At 41.5% G+C, this 21,583-nt stretch overlaps 1 protein-coding gene across 1 annotated transcript in view; it reads left to right on the top strand.

Moving 5' to 3' along the window:
* The first annotated feature begins 15,021 nt into the window (after nt 1-15,021).
* nck2a (NCK adaptor protein 2a) overlaps nt 15,022-21,583 on the top strand; it is an 88,459-nt gene continuing 81,897 nt past the window's right edge. The window contains exon 1 of the mRNA XM_063214225.1: nt 15,022-15,239. The gene's annotated coding sequence lies outside the window, so the exon portion shown is untranslated. The remainder of the gene's footprint in view (nt 15,240-21,583) is intronic.

Here is a 21,583-nt window from a genome sequence, read left to right as displayed (position 1 = left end):
GGCTAGTGCTGTATTTCCATAAATGTACTTTCAGGACACATCTGGATAGAGCTTTGGATATTTTATAGCCTGCTGAAAACCTTCCCTTGAGCAACATGTGCAATAGCTCAGGAGACTTGGCATCAATGTAGAATATGGAAATATTTATATTTAACTGTAAATACAATTTAGTTCTGACAATATTAACTGAAAAATATACTTTTTTGTTTACATCAGAATTCTAAAAATCCAGAAAAGCTGTCAATCATCTGTTGTGATTTTTCTACATAGAGGATTATGTTTTATGGTCTTTATAGCACACAGATTTAATGCGCGATCCACGGCTAGTGGCCATATAGTTTTGAAACCATCTGGCTAAAGAAAATGAGTGGATTACCTTAATTCTGGACAATTCATCACTGGAGGGGTCTTGACTATAGGACTATGATCGAACGCTTGGTCATGGCTCTGTGCCTTGAAATATAAGTAATTGATTATTGTTGAGTATTGATTTACAAACAGTGCCCTCAGGTTCAGGCTGTGACAGGGCTAAGTAGATGGTCAGGGCGAGAGAGGCCATTGACCAGTGTTGAAGAGTTCATTTCAAGGAGTCATATGGTGAAAATGCTGCCTCTTCTTTCCATTTTGCTTGCTTCTTCTTTTCACCATCACCACCACCATCATCATCATCATCATCATCATCATCATCATCATTCGTAGCAGCATTATAGACCTGTGAAGTTGGCACCTCATGTTGCATATATGAATAAAAGTATTTTGATTCATTTGTGCATCGTTGTTCCAACCATTTTCGAGTCATTTGAATGTTAATGGGGTGCTGAGTAACCTAAGATCAATAAAGGTCACAAAGTTGAATATCTTAAAGACGGTTTGTGCCTGCACAATCATGCACATACGATGCACAAACAATCAAGATGTTTTTATCCATATTTTCAACATATGGGATGCCAACTTCACATAGGTGCATTATAGTCATCATCATCATCATCATCATCATTATCACCGTCTTCTTCTTCTTCGTCTTCTTCTTCTTCTATGGGTGTGCTTCCTAAGGGATGGTGATATGCTGCCTTTGCTGTGAGGTTGAGTTTATAGACCTTTGCCAGCAGAGGGAGTCATGGTAAAACAAATAGCCTTGGAGTACTTTTCATGTTGAAAACTAATAGTAACAAGAACAGTAGGCCTATATAGTGAATGGTGTTTCTCTGCATAAGTTTGTTCCAGAATTGTAGCCTATTTTCCCAACAACCTTATTAGAAAAATACCATTCTCCAACCTATCTAGTGATGCCTGAACCTTTATCATAGGACTCATATTGCTATATGAATGCATGATGAGGGAAGGGAGACATTTAGGTAATGCCCAGGTGGCACACTTCCGTCTTTAAATATAAATTAGGCTAATGTCAGGCCATCTTGTTCTCTGATGGTCCACTTGGACACTTGACCCTGGCCTGCTCATTACTATATTTGTCTCAAGATCTCCATTTCTTTGTCCAGTGCTGCCAGGTAGGTCTGGCAGATTCATACCAGGTCAGTGCAATATAGTACTGTGTAATAGCCATATAATATCCTTATTCTGTGAAGATTCTCATTCAACCTGCTCAGTCAGAACTTAGTCAGAATCCACGGGTCCTGATAACTTCTGATTCCTGACATTAGATGTAAAGAGGTATCTGGAGGACACAGCATCTCTTCAGGGCTCCAAAGGGATGTCCAGTTGATTACATGCATGTTGATTACATCTTTAGACCATATCCAAACTGTTAGGTTCAAACCCTTAACATTTGTAAATATGAAACACCTGAAATGAAAGACACAGAGAATCCTTAATTAAGTTTCAAACCGGCTTGGAGAGCGGATGGGGAGAACCGTCAGCTACCATTTTCCCCACTCGTTCTAAACGATGTAATAGCCATAAGTCATATTTATTGGAGGATTTTCCCTGATAACAATTATCTCTATCCGCTAAAGGGAAAAGGGGGCGTACCCGGATAGAGATTAATTCATTCACACACACACACACACACACACACACAAACACACGAACACACTAGCCAGGCTGCGCCCTCCTAGTGACGCAACACCTTCGGCGGCGCTGCAGATCGAATCTCGATTGCAAGTCTATGATAATCAGGCAACGAACACACAGTCCTTGGCCTGCCATGTGGAGATGCAACTCTGTTGTGTTTGGGCATTCCATTGTTCTGGTACAGATAAAGTCCTCGCACAGTCCAGTAATCTTCTGCAGCCTTGAACAGGAATTCTTGAGTGTGAAAGGGCACATTTGTGCCAAGGCAACATGTTTGCTCTCCTAAAGAATAAATTACAGTTCCAACATTTCCCCCTGTTTATTCTATATAGAGGCAAACATTAACATCATCCAGTGATGACTTCAAAAGATTTTTTCTTTAAATAGGTACACTTAGAGGCCCTGAGCATAATCCCCTGGTCAGGGAACAGATCAGGGACCTGGATGGAATCGTCAGATTGGTGTGGAGGCTCATGGTCTCCACCAACAACATCATCTAGTGTCATCGACATCACTATCCTGTCTAGTTAGAAGAGCATATAGGTTTGACATTTTTTCTTCCATTTGTGCAATGGCAGTGGTACTAAATCTGGTGCACAACACTCTAATACAAAGATACAACAACATCCACATAACGTGAGGATCGCCGCAAAATATTGCAATAGACATGAATTATGGACGCTGCCAACTGTCTGTATTTGCCAACATTTCAGAGAAACCAGCCCACACTGAAGTGTCGACCCTGGAGTGGTCTTTCATTTTCTTTTTGGTTGAGGGATCCCAGTCCCTCTATCGCCCTGGTGACACTTTCGTCAGCTGCCGTATTGTTCGGTATGAAGGAACAACATTGATAACCAAGAATAGAGCACACACTCCTATCGGCCAAAAAGCATATCAACCGCAATACGAGATTGGAATTGCCATTAGGCGGGTTGCCTTCAGTTGTTCATGGATGGCCCTGAACCCGAATTCAGTTTTGTTGCCCAGGCCTGCACATTTATAGTGGATGTTGTTTCATTCTGTCCATATTTTTGTTTATAGTACACCACCAACATACAAATGATTCAAACCCTGATGCAATTTGATTCCACATTGTAGCTCTCTTATGTTTGTTTTAGGTTAGGTTAAGGGGTGAAGTTTCAGAACAAGGTTTCATTTAACATGTGCCCTATACACATATTTGTTTAATGCACTGATTAATCCTAAAATATCTCTCCTGTTTGAGACATGTGCCATCCACATGACTCAATAAGACTTAAGTAATTTCCGAAACAGACTTTGAGCACAGTAAATGATGAGAAGTAAACATCTTCCCAACACCCTCCAGTTCATAGGTGCATGAGTGATTCTAACTACGATTCCCCTACGCTTTTGGCAAAAGCAAAAAATCAATTATCAGTATTTTTCCCAACTAAATGACCTAGATGTTTACATAGTGCCAAACAAACAAATTGCCAAGCTTAATCTTAATAGTTAGTGGAATTGGCAAATAAAATCCACGGACTTAAAAGTGTAGCCGAATCAGAGAATCACTCGCATAGCCTACATCAAGGCAGGCTTTTTCAAACATTTGTTTAAAAAAATAATAATAAGCTCTCAGAAGTCAACTCATCCACACACAGACATTAGTGTGGAGGAGGTGCGCAGTTGTAACAGATTAGAGAGCATTATAATAGAGATGTTTTGTTAGTTTAGACAAAACAAAACCCAAAACCGCCCAACCATTCTCTCATAATCTATAATCAAAATAAAATAGATAGCTCTACATTCCCGGGGAACAACAATTTATCAAGAGCAAAATTATGAAAAGAAAATTACTCTGGTCAGTATCTGACTATTGTGGCTCACGTTTACATTACAGTTCCTTACAGAATAGGCGATAAACGCAAACTGACAAAATGTGGTGTTGACCACATAGTTCATCCAATATAGAATGTAGAAGAAAACATTAAGCATGCCGTACAAAATGACTATACCCATAGTATTGGCTGTCTTTACATGATAGTTAGGCCTGCATAAATCACTTTGTAACAGAACTGAAATATATTGGCATGCAGTCCTCACTGTCCTTTTGTCATGAGGTCATGGTGATATATGGGCCTAGCCAATGATGTCAGTACATTCAAAAATGTATTTTGTAAAAATAAAAAAATTGAGTATGAGTAATATTTGAGAATCCAAAAAATATTTGAGAATCCTACTTTCTCACACCATTCCAAAGTTTCACTGTCATCACCCAGACATACAGATCACTAGATCAACCAATCAAAATGTAAGAGATAAAAGGAAAGAAAACACAACTGCCATTGTAAAATACGCAACTTTAAAAGAAAAATGAAACAAACAACCGGACAGACCCTTTATCTAAGGTATAAAGGTAAGACCTTGTCTAACTTTAGGTCAAACTTTTCATGGTTTGAAAGAAAGAAAAAAAATAAACAGTTGTCATTTTATCAAGTGTTATAACTAAAATTATTACCCAATTGAAACAAAACAAACTCTGGAAAAATCTTGTGAAACTCATCAAATTAAAAACAAAATTCACTTAACCTAGCGATCATTATTGTCTAGGTTCCTTCCATTCACATCAGCTGTGTTTCAGCTCGTTTCCATAACACTGGGCCTGTTCCTCAAAGAACACAAAAAAAAGTATTATAGGGAAAACAACTTTCTTTCATGTACACTCAAGCCAGATCAATTTGAAATCAAATCAGAGCAAAAAAAATGATTGACTTCATGTATCGGCTACATAAAACATTTGTAACGGAACTAAAACCTTATTGGCAATCAGTTTTCACTTTGATTGCAAGTTGACGACTGAAATGAAAAGACAGAGTTAGACAACTGTCTCTTTGTTTATAAATCAAACAAATGAAAATATAAGGATCCCAACGTCATCAAATTCAAACTTTTAAAAGCAAATAGAGAACATTGACATGTCTCATCACACACCATGTGAAGCAATGCTCACACTTACAGTAGGCCCTATTAAACTAATGACAATGATAGATATTTAACATATCTTTAAGCTTTGGTATTGTTTATCTAGGTCGGTGTTCAGATTTTTTTTTTTTTTTTTTTTTTTTTTTTTTGTTTTTTTAGTTCTTATTGTATTTTCAGTGACAAACAGGTGGTTTAGCATACACTGTTGGAGGTTTCAAAATTAAGTGTCTTTCTGTCTCTGCCACAGAAATTTGCATGCTGATGGCTGGGCCTGCTGTGTCTGATAAGGGTTGCCTGCAGAAGACCTTGGCTAACTTAGAGAGAGCCTCTGAGCCTTTTAATATCTATCCGAGCTAATGTAAACATCTACACATAGGACACTGTTATCTTTGCTGGGGTGATTTTGTCAAGCGCCTCTGTGTATTCAGAGTCTAGTTTTTTTTCTGGTTTATCAGAGTCAACATTGTCATTAAAATAAAGTTCCAGATCATAATTGCATTGGAAATGTATTTGAGAACTACTACCCAACTTTTAGGTTTTTATTTTTTTATTTTTTTTTAAACCAAACCCATGATCCATTGATCAATAACTCATCAAAATAGAACATAATAAGGCAAGAAATTCGATGAAATAAAACAAAGGAATAAGTCATAGTTAAACGTCAATAAAAACAAAATGACAACCTAAATTTCTAGAAACGTTCAGCACATGTGACCTAACTCTCAGACCAGGTCCAAATTGGGTTTACTCACAGCACCTTTGGGCCATCAAATAACGCCTGCGTTATTTCAAGATCTCAAACCCATTGTTCTTTTAAAAAAAATAAAAATAAATAAGAACAAGGAGAAAGCTTCATCTATTCTTTAGAAAGAAACAAAGACATTTGGTACTGTAAATCATGAAAGCAAACTCTTTTGCAACTACACTACACTACCATGACAGTGCACGGGGCCTTTAGTAATACATTATGACTTGGTCATTGCCATTCTGGTAACAGCTAATTTATAATGCCGTGTCTAAAGGCTTTAAACATTAACATGTTAACTTTCAATTGAAAATAGTAAAGAAACAACATAACTCCACAACCCCGTTTCTCCTAATCAAAAATAAATGGGTAAGAATGTGTGGAAAAACAAAATCATGACAAAATCCTACACCTCAAAGTTGAATTGTAGAATAAAATAAAAGGCTTATTCTTATTTTAAAAATGTTGTTTCAAATGTGGCACTCCCAAGCTCCAGCTAACTCTGAACACAATAGAGTACCTTCACTAAACACTCAAAAAAAATTCTTCCACTCTCAGACATATTAGGCACTCACTCCACAGATACACACGTACACTCCACAGACATATAAACCAATCTTTCTCACACACACAGTGGGGTGTCCCACTAGGACAATTCATACAACAAATAGGGCCCACACAGACAGACAAACAGATATCCGTATTACTTGCCTTGTATGACACAGTGTTATAGAATACAATTATTATTATTATATTAAGACTATATTATTATTATTATTATTATTATTATTATATGGTAGGCTATCTGAGACATTAACTGCTCAGTGAGTAAATCCAAATGGCTGTCATTTGCATTTTTTTAGCACCAGAGTCACAGAGGAAACGTACGGGGGTCCCTTGGACCAGAAGGGTAATTTCAGGTCTAATTTTTTCTTGGTAAAACAATCCCTCTAAGTTTAGAACGACGTCTACCTCTTCCACATCCCCGTCCGTTTCCTCATTATCATCAAACCAGCCATCGGCCGAGGGGCCATGCCCGTACGGTCGATACTGGTGCTCTCGGTCTAGTCAGGAATTTTGGTGTTGGCCTCGACGGTTGGCCGTGATAGTTTTGGTGTTCATTGTAGTGTTCCTGTTGGCCCTGCTGGCCAGGCCATAAATGTTAGGTTTGTTGTAGACAACTTTCCATTAAACCCATAGTTTTTTACCCAGTAACACAGCGTGCTACTGCACTAGATTTTCTCTATGCACGATTTCCAGTCCTTGCATTGCATTTCAGCAAGGAACTTTTCACTTCTTTTGCTGTTACTGCCCCCCATTTTGTCTCTATGAATTTAGTCCAACGTCACAACACCTACAGTGCCTCTATTGTTGGATACACTTTTCAACAAGATAGCGATCAACGATCGTTTGTGGTAAGATTCACTTCAACCTCACAGTGGAATCTTCTTGCATACAGGGCTTCCACAAAGACTCGCTATTTGAACCTTGTTGTATTGGTATGAAACGTATTACCGAGTGGTAATACGAATCCTTTCACGCACACTTTCTCTCAACGCAGAGAACACAGAATTTAAACTAGTTTCTCGTACTAGGGGAGTCTGCCCTCCCTTTACGTTTACCTGATAGAGTCTAGAATTGTCAGGGTTTTGTCTTCTCTTATTTTACCGTCTTTTCATTCAATCCTTTTTAAAAAAAAAAAAAATGTAGGCCTACTCACGATTCTCTGGTCTTTTCAAGATTCCCGTCAACCGTCGGATCCCAGCCTGCGAGGGAGAGACCAGTCCCGGAAACGGGTCTTAGTGCTGTGGCCACAGACTTTCCTGGTTCCCTCCTCGCGTGCTGGAATCGTCGGGTATCTTGGGATCCGGCTCTGAAGGACCAAGTAAATGTTAGGTTCAAACCCTTAACATTTGTAAATATGAAACACCTGAAATGAAAGACACAGAGAATCCTTAATTAAGTTTCAAACCGGCTTGGAGAGCGGATGGGGAGAACCGTCAGCTACCATTTTCCCCACTCGTTCTAAACGATGTAATAGCCATAAGTCATATTTATTGGAGGATTTTCCCTGATAACAATTATCTCTATCCGCTAAAGGGAAAAGGGGGCGTACCCGGATAGAGATTAATTCATTCACACACACACACACACACACACAAACACACGAACACACTAGCCAGGCTGCGCCCTCCTAGTGACGCAACACCTTCGGCGGCGCTGCAGATCGAATCTCGATTGCAAGTCTATGATAATCAGGCAACGAACACACAGTCCTTGGCCTGCCATGTGGAGATGCAACTCTGTTGTGTTTGGGCATTCCATTGTTCTGGTACAGATAAAGTCCTCGCACAGTCCAGTAATCTTCTGCAGCCTTGAACAGGAATTCTTGAGTGTGAAAGGGCACATTTGTGCCAAGGCAACATGTTTGCTCTCCTAAAGAATAAATTACAGTTCCAACAGAAACCATTTGTTCTCAGGGGGCCACAAACAGTTTTTTATTATTTTTTTATGTTTGAAAAAAAAAAACCCCAATCAATAGCAAGCAGCTTGGGTTGCATAGCAACACAACAAAACAGAAGTTAAGTGTCTCACACACACACACACACACACACACACACACACACACACACACACACACACACACACACACACACACACACACACACACACACACACACACACACACACACACACACACACACACACACACTGTCACAATGGTGTGGATTGGTGCTGTGCCACTCTTGCTGAAGGTGTGTGCCAGCTTGTCCAACCCTTTCCTGTTTCACCTCATCCTGCAGGAAACAGACAACAATGTCACCGCCCGGCCTGTCATGATGCCTGACAGAGTGTTAATGTGCTCCTCTCTAACGTCTCTCCAACACCTCACCCCCTGCTATTCTCTCTCTCTCTCCACTCATTATGGCTTTCAGTTTCGCTTCATGAAGAAGAAACTGTGTGTGTGTGTGTGTGTGTGTGTGTGTGTGTGTGTGTGTGTGTGTGTGTGTGTGTGTGTGTGTGTGTGTGTGTGTGTGTGACACCTCTGTATTACAGAAGTATGCTGAACATACCATCCCACCGCACTGCTCTCTTGGAGCGCCATTAGGGCTGCCCCCTTGCATGGATAAGGCATAAATGCAAGCACTCTGTGCTGAGGTGGGCTTTCACTTTCACCCTTCAGACAGAGTGAATGTTTTTTGCTAACTGTAACTTACCTGCTCTTAAATTGCCTTAGAAAAGACAAAGTGCAGTAACTATATTTTGTCAAACTTGAGTTTAAACTGAATTATGACAAAGCCTTATGGTCCAAATGTGTCCCGTTTTAGAGATATTGCTATGTCATATTTACAGTAACTAATAGGGCCTATCCAACCTAATGCGAGAGACGGTCTATTATGAATATAATTAAAAGAATCTTTGCTAATACCACGGTTTCAAAGGCATTTTCTCAGTTTCAGTGTTGTCATAGTTACTGCACTTTGCCTTTGCAAGGCAGTACAGTATACTGCACCGTCATTAGATGAGCGGTGTCGGTCATACTTGACTTCATTGTGTCTATTCATGGAAACAGCCTGCAGTGTGTATGTTGTTTGCTCATAGAAATGCAAACACTGCCGTGGTTACAGTATCCTTGTGCTGCCCATATCGAATGCCACTGTGGAAGGCAGTTCTTTTTCGGTTCCCTCTTTTGTGCTTATGCACTTTTAAAACGTACTCCATATTACACCAGTGTTTTGCTTACTTTATGACACAAGGCATTAATAGATGCAAATCCTACTCAGTTTTCTGTTACCAAATGATGCAAGTGCGATGTGTACTCACAGTGATCGTGTCCTCTGATGCCCTTTGACTTTACCGGCTGGTCTGTCCTAAAATGCTTTTGCAAAATAATAGGGCGTGAAAGGGTGCACTACATTGGGCTATTTTTGGTCTGGTTTTGGCCCATCACAATTAACCTTGACCGCAATAGGAGATTGGGCAAGACACATTTGGCCACTCCAAGGGCACACAAAGAGCATTTTAAAAGTCAACTCCAATGGTAGACAAAGATACAAGGACACATATTTGTCGCATAAATATAGGCTACTAAAAGAAAAGAAAAAAAACATTGAAATTATAGTTGTCTACTATGCACTGTATAAACCTCCGTCATAGCTAACTCAATAGTGACGAATCACTCAAAAAGTTCTCAGTCCAGACAGCTATCCAGATTGTTGCCAAAAAGTAATCAGTTCTATTTAGATACAATTTAATTATATCCCCGAAACGCGGAGCGTCGGGGATATAATGGTTTTGCGTGCGCCGCCGCCGCGTCCGCCGCCGCCGCCGCCGCCGCGTCCGCGTCCGCCGCCGCCGCCGCGTAAGGTCTTTCGTGTTAACGCGATAACTTTTGAACGGATGTTTGGATTTGTCCCAGATTTTTTGGGTGAATGCTCCAGGACAGGTTCATGAACTGATTCGAGTTTGGAGGTCAACACTTTCAAGATGGCTGAATTCAAGATGGCTGAATTTTTGTTTGGTCCATAACTTCTAACCGGGTGGATGGATTTGTCCCAGATTTGGTGTGTGAATGCTCTAGGGTAGGTTCATGAACTGATTCGAGTTGGGAGGTCAACACTTTCAAGATGGCTGAATTCAAGATGGCCGAATTTTTGTTTGGTCCATAACTTCTGACCTGGTAGATGGATTTGTCCCAGATTTGGTGTGTGAATGCTCTAGGGTAGGTTCATGAACTGATTCGAGTTTGGAGGTCAAGACTTTCAAGATGGCTGAATTCAAGATGGCCGAATTATTGTTTGACCCATAACTACTGACGGGTTGGATGGATTTGTCCCAGATTTTGTGTGTGAATGCTCTAGGGTAGGTTCATGAACTGATTCGAGTTTGGAAGACAACACTTTCAAAATGGCGGAATTTTCATTTGGCCCATAACTTCTGACTGGGTGGATTGATTTGCCCGGTAACACCTTATTTTAATGGTTCACCATTTCAGTGAATCTACCATATTAGGTACAGTGTAATAACCAATGTAACAATATTTAATACCATTTAATACTAGTGTAATACCAGTGTAACAATATGCAATATCAGGTACAGTGTAGTAACGAGTGTAACAGTATGCAATACCATGTAATATAGTGTAATACCAGTGTAACAATATGCAATACCATGTAATACCACTTACGCACAAACACATGATGTAAGTAAAAAAATTACATGGTATTAAATATTGTTACACTGGTTATTACACTGTACCTAATGTGGTATATCCACTGAACCATTAAAACAGTATTACCATTTGCCCCATTTTTTGCTTCATTTTCACAATAGTCGTTTGGTTTTAAGCCTATACGCGTCATGTCACGTCTGTATATACGTTTACGAAATGGTGGACGGGAGTGGTAGGAATGATGGGGCACTGGAAGCGTCGCGTTTCGGGGATATACCTTAAGCAGTCGAAGGCGACTGCACAGGCAGTCTAGTTTAGAAAGTCGTCATGTGTCATTCTGACATAGAACAGCACAATGCACAGTGCTCAACATAACTGTATTCATGCCTCTTCTGTGCGAGGGAGCAGCCCAACAAGCCCTCTATGGTAGCAGGACGGGGGGTGGTGACATGCTCAAGGTAGGTCGTTTTTTAAGGGCTTTTGAGCCTTTTTTGGACAGGACAGTGTGAGATGGTGATAAGAAGCGAGTGGGAGAGAGACATTGGGGAAGATTGACAAATGACCTCAGGCAGGGATCGAACCCGGGTTCCTGGCATTACAGTCAGTGCCTTAGCTGTTTGAGACACGGAAAAGGCCACATAGGGTCTGAACTGTTCTTAAAATTTAAAAAAACAAACAAACAAACAAGCAAAAAAAACAAAGCAAGAAAGATTGTAACAACAGGCTACTTAACCTCCTTGACAGAAGCAATTATTTACACTGTTTACTGGCCTTTCGATTTTACAAACAACATGCACATTCATTAGTGCAAAGATAAACAAGGGCAATTCTAAATGCTGACATTCTATGTATGTTTTGTTTTTTTTATACTTAATTCTGTTTGCATAATTGAGCTTTAAGCATAGCTAATAAATTGCATTTTTTATGTCGAGCTGAAGGCTGGGTTGTTCTCATTAACCATAATGGCAATGTTGTAACACAAGTGGAATTCAAAGGGGATTAATGTTTGATGAAAACAAGACAGACAAATCAAACGATTAAACAATGATTCTTTGTCTTAAGTCGAAATTAAAGCACATATCCATGGAGAATTACATTCTCACAAGAAGCTGCTTTGACACACAACAGCAATGCATTGTTACATGATGTCTCTCTTCATTAGGCTACTACTGTATTGATTGCCAGCATCACGTTGTGTGCTTTCTGTCTCACTAAGAAGGGGTATGACCCTGCATAGCATTTCTTGCTAACCTCCTTGAGGTCAATCAATATGGTTAGGCCTACTCCTTTTTTATTACAAGTTTGTCTCTCTTCACAGTCAGCTGACTGGAGTTTCCATTCTGAGTGCGGCAGAAACATTCCCTGGCACATGTCGGATAGCCTACCGTCAGTGGCCCTTCCACTAACTGAAGCAATATGTTTACTTTATATACGGTAAATTGTGAAAAAAGCGTTTCCTGTAAATGTCACAAGTTTACCAACTTGATGCCAAGTGGGGATAGGCAGCAGTCTAATACAGGCACCTGTGGCTGTCAATGATTAAACCGACAGGCTTTTAGAGGACCTATACCCATGGCTGTAACTACCATTGAGGACACAGAGGTCATGTCCACTATATTTTTTTCCGCAATGTATCTGTGATGAAAATTGATATATGATCAACAATTATAAATTCAGTCTGTATACGCCACCCCCATTTATCCTCAAGGCAGTGATTAAAGGAAACGAACTTGAGAATTTGACTGAAGAGTTTGAAGTATTCTAAATGTACAGAATGCAATACAGCACACAGTATTTGACCTCAGTATTTGAAAATGTTTGGTTACGGCCTTGCCTATACCATTCAGCAATGCTCTGTAATCTTTGTGTTATCGGCACACTGCTCCTGGGTGGAGAGCCAGGCTCCACACTGATGGAAGCAGTTGCACTTGAGTTAATGATTGAGCTGTGTTTCACATGAGCATGGCGGTAAGTTCATTGTTATAGCTGAACAACGCCTAAGTCTCTGAATGGCACTTCAAGTTCCCTCTGACATAATTCAAAGTGTCACATGAACTTCCAGATAACAACTGTGAAGAACCAGGGGTATGTTTTTTGTAAGTGCTGTTAATGTTGGTGAACGATAGGGGCAATTTTTTAAGCCATGTTACTGGTATCCATGGTAGCAGTACAATGAAACACACCCTTTATGAGTTGGAATGCTTTCAAAGCCAGAATTACTAAACACGGTCCTGTGCAATGTCCTTCCCAAGTAGGGTGACTTCAGGTAATTTGAGCCATCAGCTAAAATGAGCCATTTAAGGTTTTGGGGTTCTAGCCCCTCTGGAAATGAGACCCAATGACTACAAAGTATGGGAATCTGTTGCCACAACAGTTCATTACATGTAACAGGGGATTTTATTGAGTTTTGATTGATATGGTGGACAGGATACTTATTCCAATGAAGGCTGCACCAGAAAGTTGCATGGAATTTAGCATGGCACGCTAAAGTTAGCCAAATTATTATAAGTATTATAACTTACATATACCAGTAGATATACACATAAAAAACAAAGTATGTTTTCTGTGTGGATGGTATGCACTATAATAATGTTTGTTAGTGTGGCATAGTATTACCCTTTTTGGAAAAAAGTATGTTTATGGTGTTTCAACTGTTAGCACAGTGGGTTAAGGTAATTTGAGCCACCACGTTCAGCTAATTTGAGCCACCATTATAATCAATGGGAGTTTGCTGCTGTTTGCTGCTGTTTAGCGGTAGCTAGCTCATGTTTGTGTACTTTTGGAGGAAAAATTAAGGAAGATGACAGGTGAAAAGAAATGAATGCAGATGAAAAGAGAGGAGACAGAAAAAGTGAAAAAATAGGATGAACACTGTCCAGAGACATGTGGCTGTACAGAATTGTGATTTAGTATGAAAAGGAATTATGAATTATTGACTTTTTCCCTTTTTTATGTAACCGGCTGAAATTACCAGATAAGGTGGCTCAAATTAGCTGAAGCGTCTCCTTCCAAAAAAGTTGCCACATCCAGGGTTTCAAGACTTGTGGGGCCTAAATAATTATGTTTTATAATATAATTCCAACACAAAATGATGAAATATAGTAGTTATTAATTATATATACACATTAAAAGTGCATAGATGGTATTTTGTTATTTTCCCAAGCGATTTACCAAAAAGTGGCTCAAATTACCTGAAGTCACCCTACAGTAAAACTTTTCAGAGGAAAATGATTTTAAGGGGAAAATTAAACATACAGAAATAATAAATAGGCTTGTTGTTACTAATATTGGAAATAGGCTATTGAAAGGGATAGGCTAAAGCAGATTGCATAGACATGCGATAGGCTATAATTCTATAAATAGCAAGATGACTATCACGCAAGGAAAACACAGAAAGGGATAAGGTTGTCTTGGAGACTGTTTTTTGTTTACTCTTCTGGATTGCCTCCCATTTGTGTCTATTTAGGCTAATGTATCTGGGAATGTAAAACAATTACCTTAGCTGGCATATGGGCTGTTCAAAGTCTAGTACAGAGCCATTAGTAAAAAAAAGTGCTCTTACACTATTATAGGCCTGTGTCACGCTTGATGATACAGGTCATGTCATGTCACGTCAGTCTCAACCTCTATGCAATAATGCCACTGTACCAATTAGTAGCCTAGGCTACCTACAAAACTGACAAGAAACCCTCCCAAAATTACAGTAGGCCCATAGGCTACTTGTAATAGGAATTGTTACTTTTAGCCAGTAAGTTACAGTAGCATATGAAAATATATTAATTCTATTTAAAAAGATATAGATAGATTTTTTCTTTTTATGCTGGTGAGGAACTTTGGCCTATTAGAACAGTATTTATTTCACTAGTTTTTTTAATTTAATTATTTATTTATTTATTGATTTATTTGTTTGTTTATGCTAGAAAATAGGTCTAATGTTGAGAAACGTCCAGATGGTTAGCCAAGAAGGCGTTTAAATTGTAATAGTTTGTGGTACAATACTACACATATTGAGTAGAAAAAGATACAATGTAACTTCACTGACACTTAGCACCAATGAAAGGAGGAAACATCTCTCTCTCTTCTATGGTCCACTCCTCCTTTCCCTACCTCCTCCCATGGTTGAGCCATGGCAGCCGTGACGTCACTCGTCAAACCAGTGCATTGAGTTGGCTAGTGCACGGGGCTCAAATCGCTGTGGAGAGATCCCACGAAGTTGGAGGTTCCCTGGAGCTACGAACTGATTTAAATTTCCGACCTCTTTGGACGCGAAAAGGGCAAGGCAGAGGGTTGCCGTGGACCTATACGCTCACCCTTCCCTTGGTCCGAACCACCAGGAGTTATACCAAGGTAAGAGGAGAGAAGGAATTTCGAACTGAGGCAAAAGTTGGTTTGCTGTGTGGTTGAGCTGGATGATGAAACCACGGCGGCGGCGGTGGCTGCTGCGATTTGCTGTGCTTGTAGTTCAGCTTTCTGAACCGAATTCCAAGAGTGAAAGAATGTAGCGTTTGTAGACTCCCAAAATATGGCTACATTGTGCCACCCACAGGCTAGTAATAGCCACGGAGGACAAAAAATAATGCAAGGGTAGTCCTTGTTGCTTGCGTACTGGTCTCGAGCGCGACCCTTTTGTTGTGGAGGCTACGGGTTTCCAGAGAATGGATGGGATGCTTAGTGATGGGATGACCATCGGATTCGACATCAGAAGAGGCGGATTATGTCTTGTTCCTTACCTACCAGTGTCCCTCAGTATTTTTTTGCTAGTGCTTTTCAACGTGGCTTTGTTTGAGCTGTCTCAACACATTGTAGTAGCCATGTCCACGTTTTACGCCCGTGAATAAAACCTTCAATCAAACGTCAGTGAATTCTTTAGGTCAAGGGTCTGCATTTGAAAGCGCGTTTGGTTTATGCCATAAGCAATGGAATATGTCGCCATGGCTGATATCGTTGCATTGTTTGAGAGGCACAACCCAGCAGCAGCAGTAGTAGTAATAGTAGTAGTGGCAGCGCGCGACATTCCAACTCAGTAGCACATATCTCCACGGGCGTTTTGTGAAGGGGAAAAAAGATTTTCATTCATTTATTCGTGGACTAAACGGCGGAATGTTCATTATTTGAACCCTTATCTGAAAACATTGTCATAAAATAAAGGGTGCATATTTGTATTGTGTTACAGAAGTCGGTGTTCATTTGGCAACCTGTAACCTGTGCACTGGAGTTTGTTTTCTTAATTTCTGTTTAGGCAAGCAATGTAATGTTGGGGAGATTGAAAACACAGATCCTGTGTTTTCAGCTGTAGACAGCCTATCATTTAAGCTAACTGAGGGATATTGTAAAGGTGAAGGGCATTCATGCTCCAGTCAGTTGGCCTTGTTGAGAAGTCTTAAGATGATGTGTCTGATATCTCAAGGATATTTTGTCCTGTTTTTCAGAGATAAACGCACCATGAAAAATGAGCTAAAATTCTGTACACCAACGTCAAAAATGGGTTTTACTCAACAGTATTTAATGCATTACAAAACAGTTATTAAGTATTACCCTTGCCAAAGCTTTTACAGAATGATTCTGCCTCTGGTGTCAACATGCGTCAGCAGACAGCAGAGGAAGGAATCTATCTTTTCCTGACACACCTTGACAGCGGGGCCACGCCCCCCTTTCCTTCCACCACCATCCCCTATGCAATGCATCAGCGTCCACATGCTTTTCCTGCAGTGCTGTGCTCTGCTGTGCTGTACTCTCTCGCTGCAATGCCGGGCATGTCAAGCATGAGGTCGAGCCCATAGAGCTCTGCTTAGTCATAACTGCCTTGCGGGAGAGCCCCCCCCCCCCCTTCCTTTTGGTTTCCTCCACAGAAGACCTGTCATATGAGTTTGTGTCCCTGTCATTCTCACCCCACCCCGCCCCAGCAGTTGGGGTCTTTCTATCTGTGTGTGTGTGTGTGTGTGTGTGTGTGTGTGTGTGTGTGTGTGTGTGTGTGTGTGTGTGTGTGTGTGTGTGTGTGTGTGTGTGTGTGTGTGTGTGTGTGTGTGGTGGTGGGACTCAAATGATCAGAAAGGGCAGGCCCTTTGCAAATGTATACCCCATTTGAACTCTTTTTCAGCAAGAGTCATTATTCAGTTTCAGTGTTTCATTTGGTTCACATAGCTGATGGGGTTTAAATAAATGTGAAGCACAGTGGTGGGGAAACACTGGTTCAAGAACAGGAAAAGAATGAAAAAAATAAAACCCAAGCAAAAAATGAGTCGGAACTTGGCTTGCCTGCCTGCCTGCCTGCCTGCCTGCTGCGGAGACTTTATGAATCTTTTATAACTTGGTGACCAAGGCAGGCGGTGGGAAGTCATGTGTTTCCCCTTGTTTTTGGAGCGTGGCAAATGTGCCCACTCAGGCACAGGGGAAATAAAAAAGAAAAAAATGTATCCAGTCGTGGACTCATGATGGCCGTCCTTGACATCTCCTTCCATCACCTGTCTCACTTTGCTTTGCATGATGCCACCCACCTATGCCTTGCCATGCAACGCCTTAGCCTGATTATCATCGACTTTCAAATCTCTTCGAGACTTGAGCAAGAGCATGACAATTAACTGACCAAGAGCATGACAATTAACATTTCCCAAACGGCATGGTCGACCTGCCTTCCTTGGTTTGCTAATGGTTGTATGCTTCCCGACAAAGTGGGAGAGGTTCCCGATTTTTCGGGAGCTCAGAAATGATATTTGTATTGCTCTTGGCCTGACTTAGAAGCAATACTGAAGGTGTTGCGTCACTAGGAGGGCAATACCTGGGGTCCGTATCTCGAAAGCGTCTTTGCTAACGACGGTAGCAACGTCCTTCGTGAGAGCGACTCAACTCTCTCTCGACAGCGACGCTCACCACTAAATCCAAGGGAATGGTGTTACGTCTTGAGACGGTCTTAAGACGGTCAGCAACGACAAGGATCGAGAAACGGACCCCTGGCTAGCAATGCCTTGCCATGCTAGGTGGCAGGTAAAAGCCTATTTTACCTTCCGACACGTACCCCTATCTGTAAGCTTACGTCTTTTACGGGTGCCATACGTCCTTGACGTCCCCTTCCACCACTCGCCTCGTTTTCCTGTGCTGTCCATCCAACTTCTACGCGTGGCATGCTTTTTGTTTGTTTTCATCCCTTTCTCAACCACATCCTGTAGCTTTCTGCCACATTCACAGGTTACATGCACAAATACACACGGCCAGTCTTTTCTCACCTTTCTCTCTCATACCAAGTTTCCCACTTCTTTTTCTCATTCCAAGGTATTTCATGTTTGCGTATGCTTCAGAGGCTGAGATATTTAGGTTTTTATAGCCAATCTTACAATTCTAGGCATGCGTTAAATGAGTTAAAGTGACAACCTGGATCGTGGATCGAATCGGAACGTGACCTTCTGGATCGGAATCGTATCGATACAGGAATTCTGGATCAATTCCCAGCCCTAATATCCCCCAGATATATTACCCCCTCTGTTGCTATGGTACCCCCCACAACCCTTCCAATCCAGCTGCTCATTTGGACGAGGTCTCTGGAATTTGTTGTATACTGTCTGACCTCTTCTCTACCAGTCACCATTTTTTAAACAAAGAGCTACAAACAGCTTTCCATGCGTGTGCTGTGCACTCACTGGCATTCTCTCTCTCTCTCTCTCTCTCTCTCTCTCTCTCTCTCTCTCTCTCTCTCTCTTTCTCTTTCCACTCCTCCTTGTCACTCCCCCCCTCTCTCTCTTGCTCACTGTCTCTCTCATTCTTTCTTAGGCTCGATCTCTCCAACATGTTCTGTCTCTGTCTCTCTCTCTCTCTCTCTCTCTCTCTCTCTCTCTCTCTCTCTCTCTCTCTCTCTCTCTCTCTCTCTCCCCCCTGCTTTGTGTATGCACAGCCCTCTCCCATAGCCCAGAAAGGGCTGCAGGCGGTTGCTGTGCATTAATCTCTGTCTGTTTATATTCCATAAGTTGTTCTCTGAATCTCTCCGCTCACTGCCACAGTAGGCAATACCGGCGTCCAGACTGGAGTCAGAGCTGGGAACAGCAGCCAGGGACCAGCAGCACTATAATAAAAGCCTGTATGTAGTAGTAGATGCTGAAATGAAATCAGACCGGATGCTGTTGTTGCTGTTGCAGCCGCCGCTGCTGAGGATGATGAATGGCAGCGGGGAACTCGGCTCCGAGAGGAGGAGGGAGGCAGCAAGGAAGTTGTGAAGAATTATATATGCGCAACAGTCTGCTTCTTTCCCCCCCTCTCTCTTTCTCTCTCTTCCCCACTCCTTCACTCACAGTCTCTCCCCCCCCTCTCTCTCTCTCCATTTTCCCCCTCCTTGTAGGCTGTGTGTGCATCTCTTCCCTGTTATCTCCACAGACTATGCCCAATGCCCAATGCCGCGATGTGTTTTTTTTCCTAAGTATGACCCAAATACACTTGAGAATCTCTATAAAGGGGGTATAATTACAGTGTTTATGGGCTTGGCGAGGTCCCGCAAGTGTTGGGTCTCAGTCGGAGCTCTGCTGTGGCTTCTTGCTTGCGTATTTGTAAGTGTATTGCTTTCTCACATGTCGGCGGTCAGCGTGGTTATAGCTAACTTAAACCTCCGTGCCTCTGGCGTAGCCGAATATCTTTGCTTTAAATGGCCATCTCTGTTTTTAGTTCCGGATGATGTAAGCAAGTGTGTGTGTGACTGTGTGTGTGTGTGTGTGTGTGTGTGTGTGTGTGTGTGTGTGTGTGTGTGTGTGTGTGTGTGTGTGTGTGTGTGTGTCTGACTGATGACTGGAAAAAGTGTTTCCCTTCAGAACTCTCTCTCTCTCTGTCTGTCTGTCTGTCTCTGTCTCTGTCTCTCTCTCTCTCTCTCTCTCTCTCTCTCTCTCTCTCTCTCTCTCTCTCTCTCTCTCTCTCTCTCTCTCTCTCTTTCTCTCCTTCTCCACCCTCTGCCTCCACGTCCCTCCTCCCCCTTTTCCTTCCTCCTTCTTCCCATCTCCCATGAGAGATCAGTAAGCTTAAAACATGTACGCCTCATGTCATCTCTGATGCTCCATGCGAGGAATGCTGGGGGTTGGAGACGCCAATGTTGGTTAGCGAGTCTCGCAGGCTGTAGGCTAATTGGAGGCAAGGAGGCAAAACATCCCAGCACAACAAAATGTCCCTGGAATGGAATTGTGGAGAAGTGGCAGTAGAAGTACTAGTAGTAGAAGCAGTACAGTGCACAGTGGTAATGGATGGATAGAATCCATAGATACATGAATAGATCGGTAGGTAGATGAGTGGCTGGATGGATGGCTGGCTGGATGAGTAGATTGGTTCTCCTGAAGGACAAGCATGCCAACAAGCTTGAATAGTACAGTAGATGTACTTCATTGAACCCAAAGGAGATTAATATAGAGAGCAACAACAAACAAAACAAAAAAGCAGAGGGATTAAGAGAAAAAGACAACGAGAGTTGGGAGTTCCTGTTTGCAGAGGGGTGTGCCAGGGAGGCTATGTGCTAGGCTAGCTGTTGTATCATGTGACCAATGTGGGGAGAGACAGCGAGAGAGTGAGAGAGAGACATTAGCCTGAATCGTATCATGCCTAATCCGTCACCATAAACCAGACAACAGACGCATTGATGGTCGCAACCTTTAAACAGCCCTGCCCTTTGACCCAGGAAGAGAAAGAGGAGCTTAAGTGACGCGCCTGCGTACAGTCGCCACAGCCACACCAACCCACACCTACCCAGCTGTTGTTTTCTTGCTTGTTGGGTGAATTGGAAAACTGTGTATTTGTGTTGACATGATTTGGATGGCATCTGATTTTGGAACAGATGTACCTTACACAGGTCTGTGTGTGCCTGTGTTTGTGTAGGTGGGTGAGATATTTGTTTGTACATGCTGTACATTTCTGGGCAGAAGATATCAGGTTGGTGACTGTTTTAGTGGACATTCAGGCGGAATAAATGATCACGTTCACTCTATTACATTGCTAGTCAACAGTTCTACCTAGTGGCGACATATACATGGATAACGTGTTAGTCTGGTGTGGGCTCAGATGTCACTGATTTGATATCATGCATTCCGATTGACAAGCAAAATGCCTGTAGAATTGAACTGTGTACGTGCATGTTACAAGTGCAAAAATTCAAATTTCCTCACTTTTACACTACTGAACGGTACTACTGGGCTACCTTAAAAAAGATTCCCATACTTCAGAGATTGACATTGAACATCAGCTTGTGTAAATAAAAAACAAGCTAATAAATTGTTCAAACAATGTTGCACTAGGCTATATAACACAGGTCGAGAAGCATGCATTTCTATGAGGAAAGAAGCCAGGGGAGCCTGTAGAGTTAGAGAAGGAAGATTGTGCACACCCCAGGTTGAGGCGCAGGACAAATGCTGATCCAAGTTTTAGAGTAAGGAGTACACACCTTTCTCGGTTGAAACATAGCTCTGTCACGGAATAAGACGCACAAAAATAGGATTTCAAGTAGGGGTGGGCGATATGGCAAAAATGTTGTATCACGATTCTTTAACATGAAATCACGATATCGATTTTTTATCACGATCTTCCATCCAAAAAATAAAAACAACAAAAAACAACTTTCATATACTTGCAATTTGTAATTTGCAGTCAATAAAATGTTAACACACTGATGATACTCTCATAAAGTGTACAAGTAGAATACAATAATGTAAAGAATAAAGTGAAGACAACAACACAAG

This window comes from Engraulis encrasicolus, chromosome 13 (genome assembly GCF_034702125.1).
Source record: "Engraulis encrasicolus isolate BLACKSEA-1 chromosome 13, IST_EnEncr_1.0, whole genome shotgun sequence".
Lineage (NCBI taxonomy): Eukaryota > Metazoa > Chordata > Actinopteri > Clupeiformes > Engraulidae > Engraulis > Engraulis encrasicolus.
This window is presented reverse-complemented; position numbering and strand designations above follow the sequence as displayed.